The sequence below is a fragment of the Lepisosteus platostomus genome, chromosome 12 (genome assembly GCF_059453375.1).
Source record: "Lepisosteus platostomus isolate fLepPlt1 chromosome 12, fLepPlt1.hap1, whole genome shotgun sequence".
Classification (NCBI taxonomy): domain Eukaryota; kingdom Metazoa; phylum Chordata; class Actinopteri; order Semionotiformes; family Lepisosteidae; genus Lepisosteus; species Lepisosteus platostomus.
In genome coordinates this window covers 10,304,458-10,325,222 of record NC_142622.1, presented here as the reverse complement: position 1 = coordinate 10,325,222, position 20,765 = coordinate 10,304,458, and positions in this window count along the sequence as shown.

Sequence of the window (20,765 nt, the reverse complement as noted above, 5' to 3'; positions counted from 1 at the left end):
CACATACTGTTATGGTTTTTCCAACATCACAACCATATGGTGTATTATAAAATCTGACAGTTGTCAAATAAAAGTGGAGGTTGCACAATTAGAACAGTTAGCACTGTGACTGATTAGATTTAGAGGTTACTGCAAAGTGATAGTTCAGATTACAGTGCTACCATGCAAGATGCAGAATACACTCATGTGTGTAATGTGTTGTATGGAGGTGTAATTTATTTTGCAGGAAATGGAAACTAGGTGTTTTGGGCCAAAATATAGTGTTTCTGATAGTACTGGATTAAGTTATCCCAAGAAGCTACTGTTTTATATTGTAGGTTAGTCTGTGAAGTGATATGAAAGAAACCCCACAGACATTGCTAAAACCTTCAGAACAAGCAATGGATCTCTTTGATCTATAAACATGTGGCTACACCTCATTAAACCATTTATGAACATCTGGAATGTTTCCAAAATTAAAAAGTAATGATCCTTTTTACTATGCCATCACAGAGCCAAATCAAACTTCCAATAATACACTTTACATCTTCCTTTGCTGTTTTAAATTCAGTTTTAAAACTATACTATGTTTTAATACATCACATCAAGTGGTACTTTATGTGAAACAGTTGAATTGTAAATCTTTTGTATCTTTATTTGTAAACACCCAAGTCAGATATTAATTCAAATTCATGATATATTATCTAATGTATCACTTTGGAGAAAGGGGGTTAATCTAAAACACTAAGAAAGTCACCCCGAACAAGCAATGTAGAAAGTTATCTCCGGTTTCCTGCTTTGCTTATTTAAACAAAACCTGCAGTATGACCCGTCTTCAGAAAGAGAATTTATTTCCTAAAAACCTAAAACACAGGAAAGAGAAATCATTGAGAGGGTCTCTCTTAGTCTAAAGAGTTGCAGCTCCCCTGTGCAACACAACAAAAAGCACATCCGTTATGTAACAATTCACTGGGGTTTTAAAATCTGTTGTAAAACTGGAATGAAACGTCAATATATTGATATTTATTTTTTTGCAGTGTTTCAGACATCTAAAGAGAATTTATATACATCGTTTGGCCTACATACAGTAGAGTAGGAAGACACTCCAGAGAAAAAGAAAAAAATGTCCCTAGTTACTGAGGTTATTAGTTAATAAAATTAACATTTAAATTAAATATTTTTGGAAGGAGAAACATGCTATTTCTATGTAATAAATGGGGTTTTTACCATCTGATTATTTGTTTTAGTTTTTTGTGCTATATTATAGTTCATTGATCATCTTCATTATAGCACATTGATCAATCCTAATATAATCCTGAAATTATCTTTGCGATCTTTGTTTTTGCATTCAATAATTTTACAGCTTTCACAATGTATTAACAAATTGTGAGGAATGTTGTATCGAAATGATTTTATTATATTCTTTTAGAAAAACAAAAAGATACATTTAGAAGATTACAATTGTGGGTCAAATCATAGTGGCAAAATGCTTTATTCTTTTTTAATAGCAAAATATAAATCCATTTGAAAACGTCTGAATCAAGGAAGGTCACTCGAAGGTACACAAAAAATTAATATTAACATAAAAGTAGAATTTATTGTACATTCCAGAGCCAATTCAAAATTTTGAAAAGTGAAAATTTGACAATTAAACTGTGTCGTTTTCATAAAGTGTGTGGCTGTATTTCCTCAGAGTCTTGAAATTACTGTATGTTTATGTGACGGCTACTGTACATTACGTTACAACCATTTCTTTCATCGAAAGTAAAGCTGTTCAAAGTTCTCCCTTGAGTCAGGCAATGCACTGTATATGTAAACTAACACAATAAAGACAGCAAAATGGAGAAGAAACTGGGGACAGCTGTACGAGCAGCTTAATTGTTACTCAACACCCCCATCTAGTGGCTATAAGAGCTATAAGCAATGAATTAAACAAAACCAAGAAGAGCATCAAAATAAATAACGATAAGCATGTGCCATTTCTATTTGTATTCATTTGAATTCTTGATTCCACGGTTCATCCAACCTTAATTATCAGGATGACATTAAATATTATTTAATCAAGCTAATCATAAATTGTTTGATTAATTCTGCAGTAGGCTAAACATGAGATTCATACAGCAAATAAGCTCTGGACTGTTGATGCAATTTGAAGGCACTAGATTACATTTTGTAAAGCACTATCAAAAAACATTCAATTACAAATCTTTTAATTAGTACATTATTTCTACAGTGCCTCAGAAAGATTAAGGTTTTTTTTTCAATGATAATAATAATAATAATAATAATAACCATCTTCATCATCATCGTCATCCAGTGGGTCAATTTGAACATGAAGATTTCTTTCCATATTATGGGTAATACTGCAAAAACAAAAAGTAAAAAATACCGGACATAATGTTAGGAGATCTTTCATATACTGTACTTCCCATATCTTGACGAAGATGGCCATTTTACAAGGTTAAATTCACCAAAATTAGTCCCTTGTAAGTGTGAACGATCTGAATGGAGTTTCTGGTGTTGAACTACTGATTATTATATGTTGTGATTAGTCATGCGTGTTTTCATTCTGATCAAACCCTATTATATTTTACAATTACATTAATATAACAAGCCAAGATCTCTAAACAGAAGGGCTGGGGTATGTACTGTATGCACACTTTATGAATTTCCAGACATTTTAACAAACAACTACACATTTATTCTGTGGCAGTAAGTGTTCAGATCTTTGTACTGAAAGAGAAACAGAGGCACTTCTGTTCATTTATTCATTTAAGTGGTGCATGTCAGCCCTGTCCCTGTTGTGTAATGCAGACGTGCATGATTCTAGGACCTACAGGGCAAGGACGTGAACTTTGGAGTTGTCCCTAAATCGCCAACAGTTGAAGAACTTGGAGAAGTGCTGTGATAAGATAAAAAAAAGATGAGGTGATTGAAACCAGAACCTGAAGATCCTGTGGCCATTTATATACTGTAGCACCTTTCATCCCAAAGGGTCACATGACTGAAGAGCAGCACCCACTGAGTCTTAAATACAAGCCTTTATGTGCAAGCAATCCCACTACACAACCAATCAGGAGGAGACATAAGAAACTGCATCACCCACCGAAATAAATGGGGAACTTTAGGTAGGCTGGATTGTGTACTGTAAATCTAGAGTGGAATTTAGCTAGGACAATGGGTTTAACAGCCCTACTCTAATAAAAGCTTTTTGACCAGGTCACTGAATTACAATACTAAGTCCTGTCTTTTCTCTAATCCTTTGGAAGTACAGTACTTTCTTTTGTAATGGTCCTCTTCAATGAAAAACAGACAGAACAAAAACACATTATATGCATAGAGATATTGAATCTTCTTTTGTAAAAAGTACACTTTTACCTATTAACCTTTATACAAATATCCTGTTAAGCTTCTATAGTAAGTTTAAGCACATTCATGATTAATGAATTTAAGTAGGTATGCATTAATTTTGTTCAATTCTCATATTATTGAGTCTGATAAGTGAAAACATTGTGAACGTCCTATGATTTTAATTGCAGTTTCAAAAAAGCAAGAATATTACCCTAAAACATGTGAGTAAATATCTATGTTTTAAGTCACAGTGAATGGTGTGTTGTTATACTTTATGCAATATTAATATTTTTTCAATAGAAAAAGAGAATGCTAAGTTCATGGTCTTGTACTAAGCTGCCACAATGTTAAATGACTGGTTTATAAAATATTATAGCATTGTAACATTTTTTTATGAGCAAAGTATTCATTTGAATTTGAAGTCTACCAGGTACATGAGCAATATTAGAATCAGGATATTATATTTAACAACATTTTAAATCAAATGAAAGCATGTGTGAATTCTAGCCCTTTCTTGACGTTTCAACCCTGTTTTGAGCTGTAGCCTTAGTTGATTGAACAATGTTGAGATTTCAGTTTCTCTAATTTAATTGCACTGTTGAGATGCGGCAAGTTAGGTAGTTTTTAGAAAGTTCAGGAAAGGAAACCTGAGAAATCATTAATCTCAAAAGTCCAAAACAGTTTGGAATCACCTTTAACATAACAGTTACATACACATGAAGAATTTATACAGTACATTTTAACAAAACAAAGCTTTAATCTTAAAGCTTAGCTCTCAAAATTAATGCTTGATTAAAGCCTCTAGATGACACTGTTTAGCATGTGGTGAACCTTTCCTTCAGTTGTATATAGCCAGTATTGCATCAGCCAAGCTGGATGTGAATACAGTATGTGAAGTTCTCATGCTTTCATAAATATATAAATAAATCTTAGTCTTTCACCCTCACCAAAACCATCACCTGCTGTAATGATCAATTTTATCAGCGAGACCTTCGCAGTTAACATATAAACATAATTAGGCCCTTTATTAATGGAGACAAAATCCTTAAAAGTATCTAAGCTAATTGAATTCTCATTAAAAAATCAATTTTGTAGTCTAATGTGTCAGGGTTAGGGTTACAATACTGTTAGAATACTGTATATAGAGTTAAATGAGGATAATCATGTCATTTCTGTATGGTTTTCAACAGCTTATACCATGAAGAATGTTGATAGCTAGCTTTTGAAAGTATTCCGGTTTATAAGAGTTTATTTTTAAGAAAACCAGTTCAAGTTTATTTAATCTGTTCAGAAAATCTGTGGTCTGCACAGAAAAGACATACTGTATGTTGGTGAATTTGCAAAAAGACTGGCATGAACCAGTTTAAAGTCACAAATGGACTCACCTTCAAGAAGGAATGAAAGCAAAATTTTCTTTGACCTAGCCATCTTGATGAAAAGTTCCAAAAATTGAACTTTTCAGAAAAGGAAAATGAAATGCATTTACACTGTTTCTGAAATTGGTAAATATGTTCCATATCCTCTTTACACTGATATAATATAACAAAATGAATACAAATTGAATTTTCTTCAACAACATGGATCAGTACAGTAGGTCCTTGTTGCTTATTTCTTAGAATTCATGTATAGCTAGTGCATCTTGTAGTTGATTGCCTTTTATTTGGGGTGATTCATGTCTGGAATATCTTTGTATGACTGTGAGCTAAATGATAAAAGTCTTGGAATAAAAACAACACAAGCCATGAGAATATGACACAGGTAGGAAAAAAAATGACAAAGAGAGAGAGTTAGACAAGGGTAACAAGAGTTACAGTTTTTATAATAATGCAGCTTCATTAAAATTTAGGAGTGCAAAAGAAAATGCTCTTGATAACCAAAAATGAAGATACTTTTTCCTTGAAGGAAAAGTGTTTTAATCCTGTTTGTTATTTTTTTTTTCAGCAAAAAGACACCATATTCAAGGAAGTCTTTACTATTTGAGTCTGAGGGCCGAATAAAGGAGGTGGTGTTGAGCTTCGTAGATGTGTTTCATCCTGTAGCAGTGTTCTTCTATCGGCTTCATGTGTATAAGACAAACCTCCGAACACTCTGTTCATACCGCACTATTACCTCCACAAAACACTTCTAATTCTGCCACTTCCTGGACAGGTGCTGCTGATGAGGCGCCATCTCTTTGAAAACAACTTGCTTGCTGTCAGCGGTTGCCATGGGAAACAGCAACATTCCTACAAGAGCATGCTTGTACCCATCTGTACCCATGAGGACCACTTTTGGGTGGCCTGTCTGTTCGTCCAGCTTCTTGTCAATTATGAAGCCGATCCTCCAATCAAGCCTGTAATTAAGCCCCCGAACAGTGCTGGATCAGTGCTCTGACATTGAGCAGTCTCCCACCTGCTTTAGGAACTCTGTCTTTGAGCAACGCAGAATCTCAGAAATGCCGTCTATCTTCAGCTTCTTGATCGGCACCCACAGCACTGATCCAGCGGCATCCTTCAGCTTCTTTTCACCAGACGTCCAAGTCTGCCTCTTTTCCCTAGACCTCTGGTCTGTCTCCTTCTACCAGGCTTCCCAACCTTCCTCTTTTCAACATGCCAGGCTCTCCCAGTCAGCTTCAGCAGACCAGGCCTCCCTGCTCAGCCTTTGCCGTCCTGCTGCATCTCCTGCCTATGTAGCGGAGCTAGTTCGGATACGGTGACGTCATCGCCCTCCCTGCGCGTGGCAGGGACCTCAGCCACCTGGGCTGTGGGAGGTCTCCTTTAGCTTATGCAGCTGGTTCCCTGTTGCGTTACGCCGAAGACCCGGATTCGTGCCCCAGGTGTTGCTGGACAAAACGGGTGGGGCGGAGCAGTGGAGGGCACGAGCCCGCGCAGAACCGCAACGGTCACACCTATCCACTCTCTTGGCTTTGTTTCATTCACCCTCTGGTCCTCCAAAGACTCACAGAGACACCTGAGTCCTGCATATACTGTAGATCTCAGCCTGTCATCCGTCTGCGGTGGTGAACAGCAGCTGGCCGCTGCATAATCAACCTGTCTCTGTGCTTGTAATGAAGTCTTATGTGAAGTCGATTTTCTTTTCTTGTCTTCTCTGGTTATCCTTTACATGATCTCAGCTCGAGACAAATTTTGCCAAAGGTTTCAAGGCTATGGTCGTGAAAGAAACGTATTTCCTAATGTGATAAAACGTTGCTTCGTTTAAGGTAAATAGGCAACATAAGACACTCATTCTAACAAATAAGATAAAATAAGTTATTTTGGAAGATAAAAAGGACCACAAAAATTACTTTGTTAAGAAATTATTAGTTGCCTGACCTATACACCTATAACCAATTGATCTTCGCTGATTACATCTGAGGGATTGCCTGTTGAATGAATGAAATAGAATTTGAACTCTTTTTAACTGCCTCTTAAAGTAAAAAGTGTTTCATGCATATCTGGACGAGATCTGGTTAGCCCACACACTTCCATATTCTCCAGCAGTCTCCAAGACAACCAGTTGTTTGTTTTTGCTGACGTTTGTTGTTATTTAGAGCTCTTCATTATAGTCCAGTACATTTCATTGCCAAGGTTTTGCATTTCTGCACTCCTGAGCTTTTTACACTATTTCGTCTCCCATGATGATGTACAGTATGTGGATTAAAACTGTAGTACTTAGAAAAACAGTTAAAACTACTTTGTAAATAATCCTGTCAATAAGAGCTGAAACTGGGAAGGAAAAAAGTTACTATTTTATTTCACGTTAATAGTTTTACAGGTTTTGCAGGGCTAGGCCCCTGGTTTCAGTTCCAGACTTGCTGTGCTATCTGTATGAGTTTGTGCTCTATGTTCTCTCCACGATCATGTTAGGTTTTTACCAGGTGCCCTGTCCCATCCACAGTCCAACGCCGTACTGTACTGGTAGCTTTACTTTAGCTTCTGAGAAAGTTGGCCCTGGTGTACCCATCCAGGGAAGATCCCGTCTTGTGCCTGTTGCTTGCCAGGACAGGCTCCAGCCTCCCAGCAACCCTGTATTAGAAAAAAAGGTAAGAAAATGGATGGATCAGAACAGTTTGGGATGTGAGTACATTATAAACAGGATATATTGAGACAGATTAGATGTGAAAGGATTAGTGTTGGTGCTTAAGTACTAAGTGCAGCACAATGGTTTAATAGTAATATAGGATTCACAATTACTTTTTAATTGTGGGTTTATTACATCTGGTTTATTGCCTAATTGAAATGCATCACATTTAAGCAACTATCATTTCTAAGTAAGTACTGATGACAGAAATGGCAGGGATATTTATTTGTGTTGCTTGGTTGTGTGGGTGACAGGGCTTCACTGAAATATCTGTTTTACTTTGTGAGATAAAAATGTCACAGTCAAACAATTTACACATACAGTGCCTTGCGAAAGTATTCGGCCCCCTTGAACTTTTCAACCTTTTGCCACATTTCAGGCTTCAAACATAAAGATATAAATTTTTTATTTTATGTGAAGAATCACCAACAAGTGGGACACAATTGTGAAGTGGAACGAAATCTATTGGATTTTTGAAACTTTTTTAACTAATAAAAAAATGAAAAGTGGGGCGTGCAAAATTATTCGGCCCCTTTACTTTCAGTGCAGCAAACTCACTCCAGAAGTTCAGCGAGGATCTCTGAATGATCCAATGTTGTCCTAAATAACTGATGGTGATAAATAGGATCCACCTGTGTCTCTGTATAAATGCACCTGCTCTGTGATAGTCTCAAGGTTCTGTTGAAAGCGCAGAGAGCATCATGAAGACCAAGGAACACACCAGGCAGGTCCGTAATACTGTTGTGGAGAAGTTTAAAGCCGGATTTGGATACAAAAAGATTTCCCAAGCTTCAAACATCCCAAGGAGCACTGTGCAAGCGATCATCTTGAAATGGAAGGAGTATCAGACCACTGCAAATCTACCAAGACCTGGCCGTCCCTCTAAACTTTCAGCTCAGACAAGGAGAAGACTGATCAGAGATGCAGCCAAGAGGCCCATGATCACTCTGGATGAACTGCAGAGAACTACAGCTGAGGTGGGAGAGTCTGTCCATAGGACAACAATCAGTCTTACACTGCACAAATCTGGCCTTTATGGAAGAGTGGCAAGAAGAAAGCCATTTCTCAAAGATATCCATAAAAAGTCTCGTCTAAAGTTTGCCACAAGCCACCTGGGAGACACCCCAAACATGTGGAAGAAGGTGCTCTGGTCAGATGAAACCAAAATCGAACTTTTTGGCCACAATGCAAAACGATATGTTTGGCGTAAAAGCAACACAGCTCATCACCCTCAACACACCATCCCCACTGTCAAACATGGTGGTGGCAGCATCATGGTTTGGGCCTGCTTTTCTTCAGCAGGGACAGGGAAGATGGTTAAAATTGAGGGGAAGATGGATGCAGCCAAATACAGGACCATTCTGGATGAAAACCTGTTGGAGTCTGCAAAAGACCTGAAACTGGGACGGAGATTTATCTTCCAACAAGACAATGATCCCAAACATACAGCAAAATCTACAAAGGAATGGTTCACAAATAAACGTATCCAGGTGTTTGAATGGCCAAGTCAAAGTCCAGACCTGAATCCAATCGAGAATCTGTGGAAAGAGCTGAAAACTGCTGTTCACAAACGCTCTCCATCCAACCTCACTGAGCTCGAGCTGTTTTGCAAGGAAGAATGGGCAAGAATTTCAGTCTCTCGATGTGCAAAACTGATAGAGACATACCCCAAGCGACTTGCAGCTGTAATCGCAGCAAAAGGTGGCTCTACAAAGTATTAACGCAAGGGGGCCAAATAATTTTGCACGCCCCACTTTTCATTTTTTTATTAGTTAAAAAAGTTTCAAAAATCCAATAGATTTCGTTCCACTTCACAATTGTGTCCCACTTGTTGGTGATTCTTCACATAAAATAAAAAATTTATATCTTTATGTTTGAAGCCTGAAATGTGGCAAAAGGTTGAAAAGTTCAAGGGGGCCGAATACTTTCGCAAGGCACTGTATAGCAAACAGTTTGGTTTGCATCTGGCTTTGATTACAGTGCATTGATTATTTTACTGACAAATGAATTGAAAAACTTTTTTTTCTATGCAAAACCACTAAAGAATCTCACTCGAAATCCGTAAGGTACAGTACGTGGAAGTGACTGAACAGCAATACTGTTAATAAATTCAGCTTGTGTGCAACTTTACAAACATGAGAAAAAAATAATTCACACATTCTCATCTTCTGCCAGTCTTGACACCTCCCTCTCCTATTCCTAATACATTTTGTCTCTGGCATACGTCCTAGGGACAATTTCCAGAACCTGCCACTTCCATACCAACTGTAATACACATCTTCTAGTCCAAGCCCAGGTACTTTCCTACCTAGACTGTTCTAACTTCATTTTGGCTAGTTTCCCTGCCAAAGCCATCTGCCCACTTTAGCTTATCCAGAACTGTGCAGCCTGACTTGCCTTTCCTCATGCTGCTTTGTTACTTTAGCCTCACCTGCTGTATATGCATGCAATTTAAAACCCTAGCCATTATTTTCAATCATTCTGCTCTTGTCTGTTTTCTTCCTCTTATCTCTCTCTGCACCTCATCTTACTAGATCCACTCCTTCTCTTTAGTCAGATATTCTGTACTATTACTGCATCATGTTTCTAGAACCAGCACAGACATTAGAACTACTCTGTCCCTGACCACTTGGAGCACCTGTCCGAGACTTAAGAACTTGGTCAGTACCTGTGATATCTCAGCTCCAAAATACATTCTTGAGTTACCATTTAGAAATGCACTAATGTTCCTACCTCTCAAACAGAAAATCTGGTTTGTTCATTGCACATGTACAGTATACAAGGTATCTCTGTCTTGCAAGAAATCTTTGCTAGTCTTGATCACTAAGTTCATTGATCACTTGGTCATTTTTACCAAATCAGTATACAGTAGGTGTTACATGGTATAAAATCCCAATTGTACAAACACGTATTACCTGAGGCATAAGAGCTTTTCCCTAATGCTAACTTGAAAATGTTCTCTTTTTGGTGTGACCCTCCAGTGTTTTGACATTGTGCTTCTTTGGACATTGCTTCTTCTCCAGGCAATAGTGCAATAAACATAAGTGAACATGTAAGATTGGCCCCGCAGTTACTGAGAACCTCTACTTTCACCGGTGATCTATATGTCTTCTGACCAGGCATGGGCAGTGACATCATTAATCAGGTACCGCTGTTTGGACAGTGGGTGTTACCAGGATGTTTTGTGTCTGTTTTCCTGGTGAGAAGCAAGGAGTCGCTCATGACGAAGCCTGTGCTCTGAGCATTTGATAAAGAGCAGAAGGAGATTGCAGTGGACATCTCCAGCTCTAATCTTGCTGATGGTTCCATTCCAGAGACAGGCATCTCTTTCGGCTCTAGCACTGAAGTCTCTACTTAGAGTAAATCTGTTCTCCTTTGGTATTCCTGAAAGAATTTGTTAAACTTGGCACAAAAATCTTCCGTGGTTATGTGGGTTGAATCCAGAGTAGAGGTATATGTAGACACCACACATGAGTAATAGTTCTCTGTTGTTTTAGATGTAACTAAGTGTTAGAAATATATATTAATTTATTTTTTAAGCTGTGCAAGGACCAAAAGAACCATGGTACCATACTCAAAATCTTTCCTGACTACAGAGAGCATTTTAGCTTGTACTGCATCTTAATTTGGTGTATTTTATTAAGATGTTTTACCTTTAACACTTGTAAAACAGCCTCACATATCATTTTAATATATATAGGTTTTGGTAGTCAACCTGGAAAAGGGTGTGTGATTGTCGAATAAATAATAAGAGTAAGTGATAACATAGATTATTCTAAATGAGGCACTGCATTGTCTACTAAAAGTCTATCTGTCAAAACAAATGGATATTGTAATGCACTGTAGTTTTAGTGGCAAAAATTCTGTTTTTGTCAATTTAATCCACCCTATCAAGTTTTTCTTGAGGCATCACTTGTGATATAGAGATTTTTTAAAAATACAGTTCTTAGTAAGACTCAGACAACAAAGAAGCCACAGACCCAGGAGTGCCAATGGTGAAAATAGATGAGCAGGCTTGCAGTCAGTTAAAAGGACCTTTATGAAAGAATTGTCAGCATCTGCACATATAAAAAGGCCTAATCATAAAGATACCAGTATAGTGCATGTAATACTTTAGAGATTTAATGCAGTTTTTAATTGGATAGAGGCCCATTATTTTTCAATACAGAAAGGGCAGTCAGGCACATAAAGCTCTTGAATATTTTCGCAAATCGTGTATGACAGCATGATGATTAAGCATAGCACTAAATTTGCTTCACAAAATGAAAAGCAAACTTCACGCTAGGCATAATTTAATTGTTTTCCTTCCATTTCTTTCCGTTGTCGAAAGTTTAACATTTTTGGAGTCTTTTTGTAGGCAATTGATGCCATACACTTATGATATTATTAATGACAAACTTAGTAAATTGTTGTAACATTTATTATGGGTATAGTAAACTGTATTGTTTTTTAACAGAAACATTCGCAACATTTAAAATGTGTCAATCTTGTCCTTTCATTTTAAGTATGTTTCTTGGTGGTGAGTCATCTCTCAGCTTCCTCTCTATTTGTCTTAAATTACCCTTGTGTATACTTAATAACACAAATACATGCTAACACATGTCTATGCAGAGACTTAGCAAAAGTAAAACGAGAACGAAACACTTGTTTATTCTTCTATCATACATACCACTGGTGTAGGGCAGAGGATTTATAATAACACTTTACTGGATTATAATTGTTTTCAGTGCTTCTAAGTATTTTGTATACTTTAATCAAGTGCCCTTGAAGTCTTCATTGTTCAGCATTCAGTTCTTTGAGCCAATCAACGTAGGACTTACTGTACTTTTAAGACAAAGAATTGACCTGTTCTTTCTTATCTGGACTAATTACAGAATAACAATATGATTCACAATTATACACAATATTAGAGTGGTACACAATTTTCACATAACATCCCTACATTTGACTTATACGCTTTTAATCTATATGCAAATTTTTGCCTCATATATTGCTTCCCTAAAATATTTCCCTAAAATATTTATGAACTTTCTTCATTTTTCACATACAGAAATTGATTTTTACTTACTTTATACTTTTGTTATCTATATGCAAATCTCCACAACACAAAGATGTCAGACCATTCTTGTAATTTAACTGTTAGAATTTATTTTACCGCTTCTGTAGTGTATGCTACGTCTCCTAATTTAACATGTGCTCATTTATACAAATTTGGAGGAACAGTAGACCTAACACAGATATATGTTATACTCCTGGAATCATATCGCTAAAACCTGAGTCAGCAAAAAATTATTATTTTGTAAAAATATGTTGGTCTACATCTGGAAAAGGAAAAGAGATCAAGTCAATGACTAAACTGGGGAAAATTTCTAAAGCAGAAAATCCAATGTAATATAGTACATTAGGGTTAGGATTACAAGAGCAATACAATTTTGACTCAATTTATACTTCTGGAAATGAAAAACATTTGAGAGCTTGCTCAATACAATTGGTTTTCTTAACACTTTTAATTTGACTCAGTTTTGGAATACCATTCTTGAAATGTGCAGTGCAATACAAGCAGCCAATTATATCCGAACAAAAAAAGTACAGGTGGGCGAAAAGTATGACTGTTCCTAAAATACACTTGGGCCCCAAAATACAGCACTGACGTTAAAAAGTGTCTAAGTACTGTTGGAATCCTAACCCTAACCCTAGTTCGGGTTTTCACAGAGCAATTCTGTAACCAGTGTCTGAAAGCCCCTCAGTCAATGTGATTTCAAAATGCCTCTCAAACCAAAAAATATAGGCCTTAAACAAGCAAATTCATGCAGAAAACCTTTTGAAAATATATATTCTTCAATATTGTACCTTCTAAAGCATGTTTTGGAAATACATGAAAAATGCTGTCAGAATGGAATTTACACGAGCGTCCTGATGATGCCAAGTTAGGGTTAGGGTTACAAGAGCCATCCAGTTTTGACTACTTTTATACTTCCAGTTCTATTTGAAATGACAAAAATGAGTCGATGTACTCAATAGAATGGGCTTTTTTAACACTTTAAATTTGACTCAGTTTTGGAATACCATTCTTGAAATGTGCCGTGCAATAGCGAAATATGTCTGAACAAAAAAAGTACAGGTGGCGAGAAGTATTACTCTTCCTACAATACAGTTGGGCCACAAAATACAACAGTGATGCCTTGTTGACAAAATTGTCTACGTTGGAGTCCTAACCTTAAATAAGTGTTTCAACAGAGTAATTCTGTAACCTATCTCTGAAAGCCACCCATTACTGAGATTTGAAAATGTCTCTCAAATCACAAAATATGGGTATTAATCCTGTAAATCCATATATAAAACTTTTAGAAATATACCCTCTTCATTATTGTACATTTATTGGGCTTTTTTTCATTCACTTGAAAAATGCTATTAAAACAGTATTAACTGGATTTCTATAATGCTCATTTGAGCTGTGGTAGCTCAGACTGCAAGAGCGTCTAACTCCTGACTGGAAGGTCCCGGTTCACTCCCAGGTAGGGAAAGTGATGTAGCTTGCTCTAAATCCTTCCAGATGGCTCCCAGTTCCACACAGCCTGCTTTCCCAACAAGTACCGGGGGTTAATCCTTCTGGGGGTAATAGGCGGGCTGGAGCATGATGCTGACCACATCACCTCTGCCTCCAGTGTTGAGCAAAATGGTGGCCCTTGCCCACCATTTCCTATGGCTCTTTACGGCCTGAAAAAGGGACCTAGCCTACCTACCATAATGTTCACTAAGAGGACAAATGAAACAGTTAAGTCTCATAGTGTGTCTTAGTAGATGGCTCCTGAAAGCTGCTAAAAGCATTCAAATATTCACTCTGTATTCAATATGCACACCACATGTTCCTTCTTATCTGATGTCACCTGTGGCTACTTACTGACGAGTCACTGGGCATCATTCACTCAAGAGTCATCCTCTCTCATCACAGGAAGAACCTCATTTAAGAGAGAGATTCTTGTGGAGGAATTGGTTCCGTTATGGTAGTTCATAAGCAGAATAATCAGCTGTTTGATGGCTTTGCACAGGGTTCTGCCTTCATTGATTCTCTTTACTCTGATTAGAAGGAACATGATTGCAGATTCACTCAGTTGCTGGATGGAGCAAGGCAACTAAACTTGCTGAGAAACACAAAATAACAATCAAGGACGTTAAGGACCTGGGACACACTTAACCAGGCTCAGTCTACTTAGTAGAGAAAGAACGCAGCCTAGAGCAAAAGTACAAGCTACTGTAAGGCAAAAGAGGATAATGTCTCTTAAATTACTTATTGTATTTGTTCCCATGTCTTTAAAAATGCTACATCTAGCTTATTCAAAAATCTGCCCCTGAAAGACATCACTTTTCTCCTTGTGAGTACAAACAAGAAATTTCAATTGAAATTATGAATGACTAATGACAGTGTTAAAACTTTACAACCATAATTAGATGTGTAATAGCCAGTACAATTAACAAACTGATGCCCAGATTAATCTAAATATTGCTAGAAAACAGTTTGGCTTTAGCTAAAGCATTGAAACACTTCCCAAACCCACAAGCCTATTGTGAATATCTAGATAAAGAAACATTTGCTATTGTGTTTGGGTGACAAAGGTTTCCTTGCGTTTGTATTTGCCAAAGAACGTTCATAAAGAAATGGATCACAAACCACATTTTCAAAAAAAACTCAAACCAGCACCACTCCCAGAAAGAATTCTGCTGCAATGGAAATACTACAAAAGCCTGAAAAATGTAGCTGACGTATACAAAGACCAGACTGTTTTTAAATTGAGAGCAACTCTTGACAAACGTCAGAGAAGGACATAACACAACAGATATACTGTACAGTATTTTAGCAGAAACTAGAACAAAATTGTAAGAACAAATTCTATACGTTGCTCAAGACACTAATTCAGACTGGATGGCCTAGTAATAAAGATGAAATCTAGATTTTTATACAAAAATTCTGGAATCAGATACATTCGATATTGCTCTGTCCACATTCAGAATGTCTTCTGGGAAGGCATGGAGTTTACAGGAAGGAAGGAATTGTGATAATAGCCAAGATTTTAAACATTAACAATAAATCAAACCCTAGAGTGAGAATTCACATACTTACCTCTCACTCCACAAACCACATGATATTTGTTTTCCAAAGGAAAGAAACTCTTTTGCAACTTCTAAATGACTCTGTGTTATTTGCAATCTTTGAATCCTACCTGTATACACCTACAGCTTGAGATGATTTTTTAGCGTAGTCCCCTTGCATGATCTTATGTTTCTGCCTGTGCTTTAAAAGGTTTCTGTCCGAATTGAGCATTGTACTGTAGGAATTAAATGGCCAAAAAGTTTATTCCTGGAATCTTTTCTCTTCCACATACTGTATACTGTATGAACATTTTATAAACCATGGTATCAAATTAGTTTATTCCAGATACCCACAGTTCTTTCTGCAAAGAAGCATCTTCCATTTTATGTCCAAAACAGACATAATAATAATAATAATAATAATAATAATAATAATAATAATAATAATAATAATAATAATAATACATTTTATTTTATATAGCGCCTTTAAAGGTGGCTTCTCAAAGCGCTTTACAGGATGACAATAACAATAAATAAGAAGAATACACAAGATAAAACACAATTACAATATATAGAGGAGACTGTGGATGGTGGTACTAAGAAAAGCAGAAGGGTGAAGAATGGAACCAGTTAAGTGAAGGCTTTTCTGAAGAAGAGGGTTTTAAATCTCGATTTGAAGAAGTTTAGAGAAGGTGACTCTCTGATATCCTTGGGGAGAGAGATCCAGAGCTTGGGGGCATAACAGGAGAAGGCCCTGTCACCCATACAATGTAGACGAGCATAGGGGACAGTAAGGAGAGCAGAATTAGAAGAGCGAAGGTTGCGAGGTGGGGAGTAGGGCGATAATAGTTCAGACAGGTACTGAGGTGCCAAGCTATGCAGAGCCTTATAGGTGAGCATGAGGATTTTAAAGTCTACACGGAATTTGACCGGAAGCCAGTGCAAGGACTCCAGGATAGGAGTAATGTAAACACGTGCACTAGACCTGGTCAGGATTCTGGCTGCTGAAATTTGGACATACTGCAGTTTGTTCAGAGTAGATTTAGATACCCCAGCGAGTAGAGCATTATAGTATTCAATTCGAGAGAACACAAATGTGTTGATCAGCTTTTCAGTCACAGTTAATGATAGCATAGGGCATAGTCTAGCAATATTTCTAAGGTGAAAAAAAGATGTTTTGCCAGTATGCTGCACGTGTGGGTCAAATGTTAAGCCAGAATCGAATATAACCCCAAGGTTTTTCAATTTTGATTGAAGCTCAAGTACAGAACCATCTACAGATAGGGTTACAGGACTGGCTTTATGAAGTTGATGGGGGGGTGCCAATAAACATGACTTCAGTCTTGTCGCAGTTAAGGTGAAGGAAGTTTTGAATCATCCAAATTTTTATGTCAGAGATGCAATTAGATAGAATAGAGATAGCCACATCAGTGTCAGGTTTGGTATGGATGTATATTTGAGTATCGTCAGCGTAAAACTGAAAGCTGAGGCCATGTGATATGACTAAGTGCTTAGTCTGTGCTTGTTGGGTCTGGGCCTGTGCTGTGGGCTGACTCTGTCAGCACCTTTGAGGACTGTTAGCACTTATCTCTTCTGGTTCTGTTATTCAAGACTTAAGAGGCCCAATTAATTGAATCTGTGTGTGTATGATTCTGTAGCTCACAATGAATAATGACAGTCAGAAAAAGCCTTCTTAATGGTTATTGGAACAATTAGACATAAGGAGTTTTGGCTTAACCAAAACCATCCAGGTGGATGCTGCACATTGGTGGTGGTGGAGGGGATCCCCACTTCCTGTAAAGCGCTTTGAGTGGATTATCCAGAAAAGCGCTATATACTGTAAGTGTAAGCAATTATTATTATTAACCTGTTTGACTGAGGGTCAATCTCCTGGCCATAGGTTGAGGAAGGTAGGACTCCCATACAGAGTGGGTAGTGAACCAAGAGGGTGGCTATAAAGGCAGAGATGGGGTGAAGGAGGGACGCAAAAGAAGAACAAAAGGAAGTGGAGGATTACTGTGATTTTCATAGCATTTCTGGAAGTGATGTCATGGGTGATTGCAAGAAGTGGAAGCAGAAAACTAGGGTTTATAATTTCCGTCATTCCTCCAGAACGTCTGGTAAAAACTCCATTGATAAATCTACAAAAAACACCTAAATCCTTTTTCATAGATTCTTCTAGGTCTAGGACTCTCTCCTGTGCAGCATATTGTTTTACCTGCAACGCTTTGCATCTATCCTTACTTTTGCCAGGTGGCTGCACAGTTTTGAAAGGTGTCTCAGTGTTTTGTGGTTTAGCATACCACATACTTCTGTTTTTATACATTGTTTGGTTAAATTATGTTTCAGAAGTCATTTTTTGTCAGTTAGGACATGTATTTCAGAAATGGATTAAAATAGGTTTTTTTCCAGTTCCTCAGAAATCAGGGCCTGTCCTTAAGGGTCACTCTACAGTATTTCATTATGCAACATCATCTGCAGATTTATGTCCCGGCTCTCGGATGAGGAGTAATGTCTGATTCATCCTAGCCGGGAGCCATTCTCCTCTCCTCTTTCCGCTCTGTGGTGGCATTATGGCAGTGATCTTCTGCGTCCTCTATTAATGCTATGTGACATGTATTTATACCAGGAGAAACATGTTGCCTTAGCTTCGTAACATTTCATAGGTATGTCCATCCAATTATCCATTTCCAGTCTGCCTTTTCAGGTAAGGATCACAGCCCCATATGAATGCATTTAGTTTTATTTTATTTCACAGCTGGGAAAGACATTTCTTCTGAAAAAGGGGGCTGAGGCAAGAAAAAAACAGATTATAGCAATCTCTTTTTAGCATGAATGATGTTTTCTGGAGACAGAAGGCTCAGATCAATCAAAAGCCATAGAAAAGATTAGTCTGGTGTAATTTTTGGCTGGATACCTGACATTTCTCTGTTTGAGAATTGGATGTATAGTAATAGACAACAAAACGGAGCAGTGTCTTATGGAGGAAGATATTTGAACAGTAAAAAAGGGGTATTGAACTAGGCTAGAAAAAACGTTAGCTAAAGATTTCACTAATAATTATTTTACGGGGTTTCTTTATATGAATCTGACAGGATGGATATACAGTAGCAAACCAGCAAAAGTAGCACCCCTGAACAATGTTTCACAATCCATAATTTATGGTCTAATCATTCAGTGTTATGTGAAGACCTTTTAATACTTTTTGCATATAGCAGCAGTTCTCATCAACAACATGTCAAAGCATATGAGCATCAGCACAAAAATCATGACCACTCTAAGAATATCATATTCAGTCATTTTATAAGCACCTAGGTGTTTCAAAAGCCTTTTGAGGGGTCATCTAAACGTTTAGCTGTATCACATACTTAGTTTAACACTGGACTCATTGCTTTTTACTGAGATTTGCAAAAACCCAGGTATGCTTGCACATTTATAAAAGAAAAACACTGCTTAGGTGTTGTTTAAATGCAAGGTTAAGGAAATCTGTATCAATGTATTGTGCCAGGAACAAAGAACAAAATAATCTATTGGATCCCTACGTGCAAAAGTGTACACTATCACCCTGACTTTAAAATAAAAGAATGAATGTCCTGCTATTTGGAAAACAGCTTTAGTGGATTATTCTGAAGTAAGCTTCAATAATAACAATCAATAGCTCAACAATAGCTGCTAGGATAAAGACAGATGGTCTTTAGTAGTAAAAGCACTGAGTTCTGCACCAGCTGTCTTTTGGTCATTCACTAAAAGGAAACAAGGAATTATTTAAATTTTTTAAATGCATAGTGGGGTCAGTCTGTGTTGAGTTAAAAAGAAAACCTAAGGTCAGGATAAAATGAGTAGAGCCTTGTAAGGAAAGAAAATCTGGCATACATAGTTTGGTTTAAAGCCAAATGTTAGATTAGTATTTTCAATCTTAGTCATTGGTCGTGATACTGTAGTATACTGTTGCATGTTCTGCAATGTATTAATCCATTCAAGAAAGCACTAACCTGGGCTCACAAACATGTTACATTTTTCCTGTTATTGACTTGGCTGATATCAACAGATTGTTCATATGATTTCATCCAGTCTTCTCTTAAAACTATCCCAAAGACTCAAGGAACCACTAAAAACAAGAGTGAAAACTCATCGACACAGAAAATATGTTAATAGTTTTTTAATTTAAAAAAGTGTATAGAAACATTTTAATTCGAAAAGAGATATATGACATCAGTCTATTTAACATCCCTTTACTCCCATCCATCCATTTTCTTAGCTGCTTTATCCAATTTTGAGTCATAGGGGAGCCGGAGCCTATCCTGGCAAGCAGCTGGTGCAAGGCAGGATACACCCTGGAGGGGACGCCAGTCCATTGAAGACACAGACAAATTCACACCAGGGCTAATTTTCAAAGGGAAAAGGCAGGGACAACAGCAGGTGGTAGGTCTTGGAGAGACTTTCATTTGCAAATCCAGCCCCAGCAACCACTTGCTTGGACGGACAAAGGACAATCACCTTTTTGTAATATAGTAGACATTGCACGATTTGCTAGAGTGTGTACTCATTGTTAGATGTCTATTGTGGAATAAAATATTTTTTTTAAGGGAAAAAAAGGTAGGTCTTCGGACTGTGGGAGGAAAACGGAGCACCTGGAAGAAACTCAGAGCAACACAGGGAGAGCATACAAACGCCATGCAGACAGCACCCCAGGTCCAGAATTAAACAGAGCGCACCAGAGCTGCAATTCAGCAATGCTAACCACTGCGCCAGTGTGCCTCTCATCCTTCTGCTATCCCTCTAGAAATAGCTTTGGTTCATTTTAGTAAATGACACAGCACATTGACTTGGGGGCAAAGCACTGAAAACTACAATTTGTCACTCTAACACTTTCATGTGTTTTGTGACATTCCAGATCCTTGATTTTAAGGGTGGGGGGTGTCATAATGAAGATGAAGAACTCTGCAGATTGGCTCCAGTTCATAGTAATTGCACATGAAGTACTGCAAAGATTGTTGTTTTTTTTAAACAATGAAACAGAACTTTGATCAAGTATTAAATCTTTTAACCCTAAACTATGGTGTTATCACAGTTGAAACGAAGATAAGATACAGAACGAGAAACAACGAACGCAATCATTTACACAACAATGCCTTCCTGGGGGGATTGGCATTTACTGCTCCCAGCCCCCGAGGTAAAAAGTGTGACATGCTATAATGGTAATCATGTACAGTACACTAACAGAAGAACTAACTGGATGAGATTCTCGTCAGGCAGTACTTTTATTTTAAATATTCATTCGGTTATGT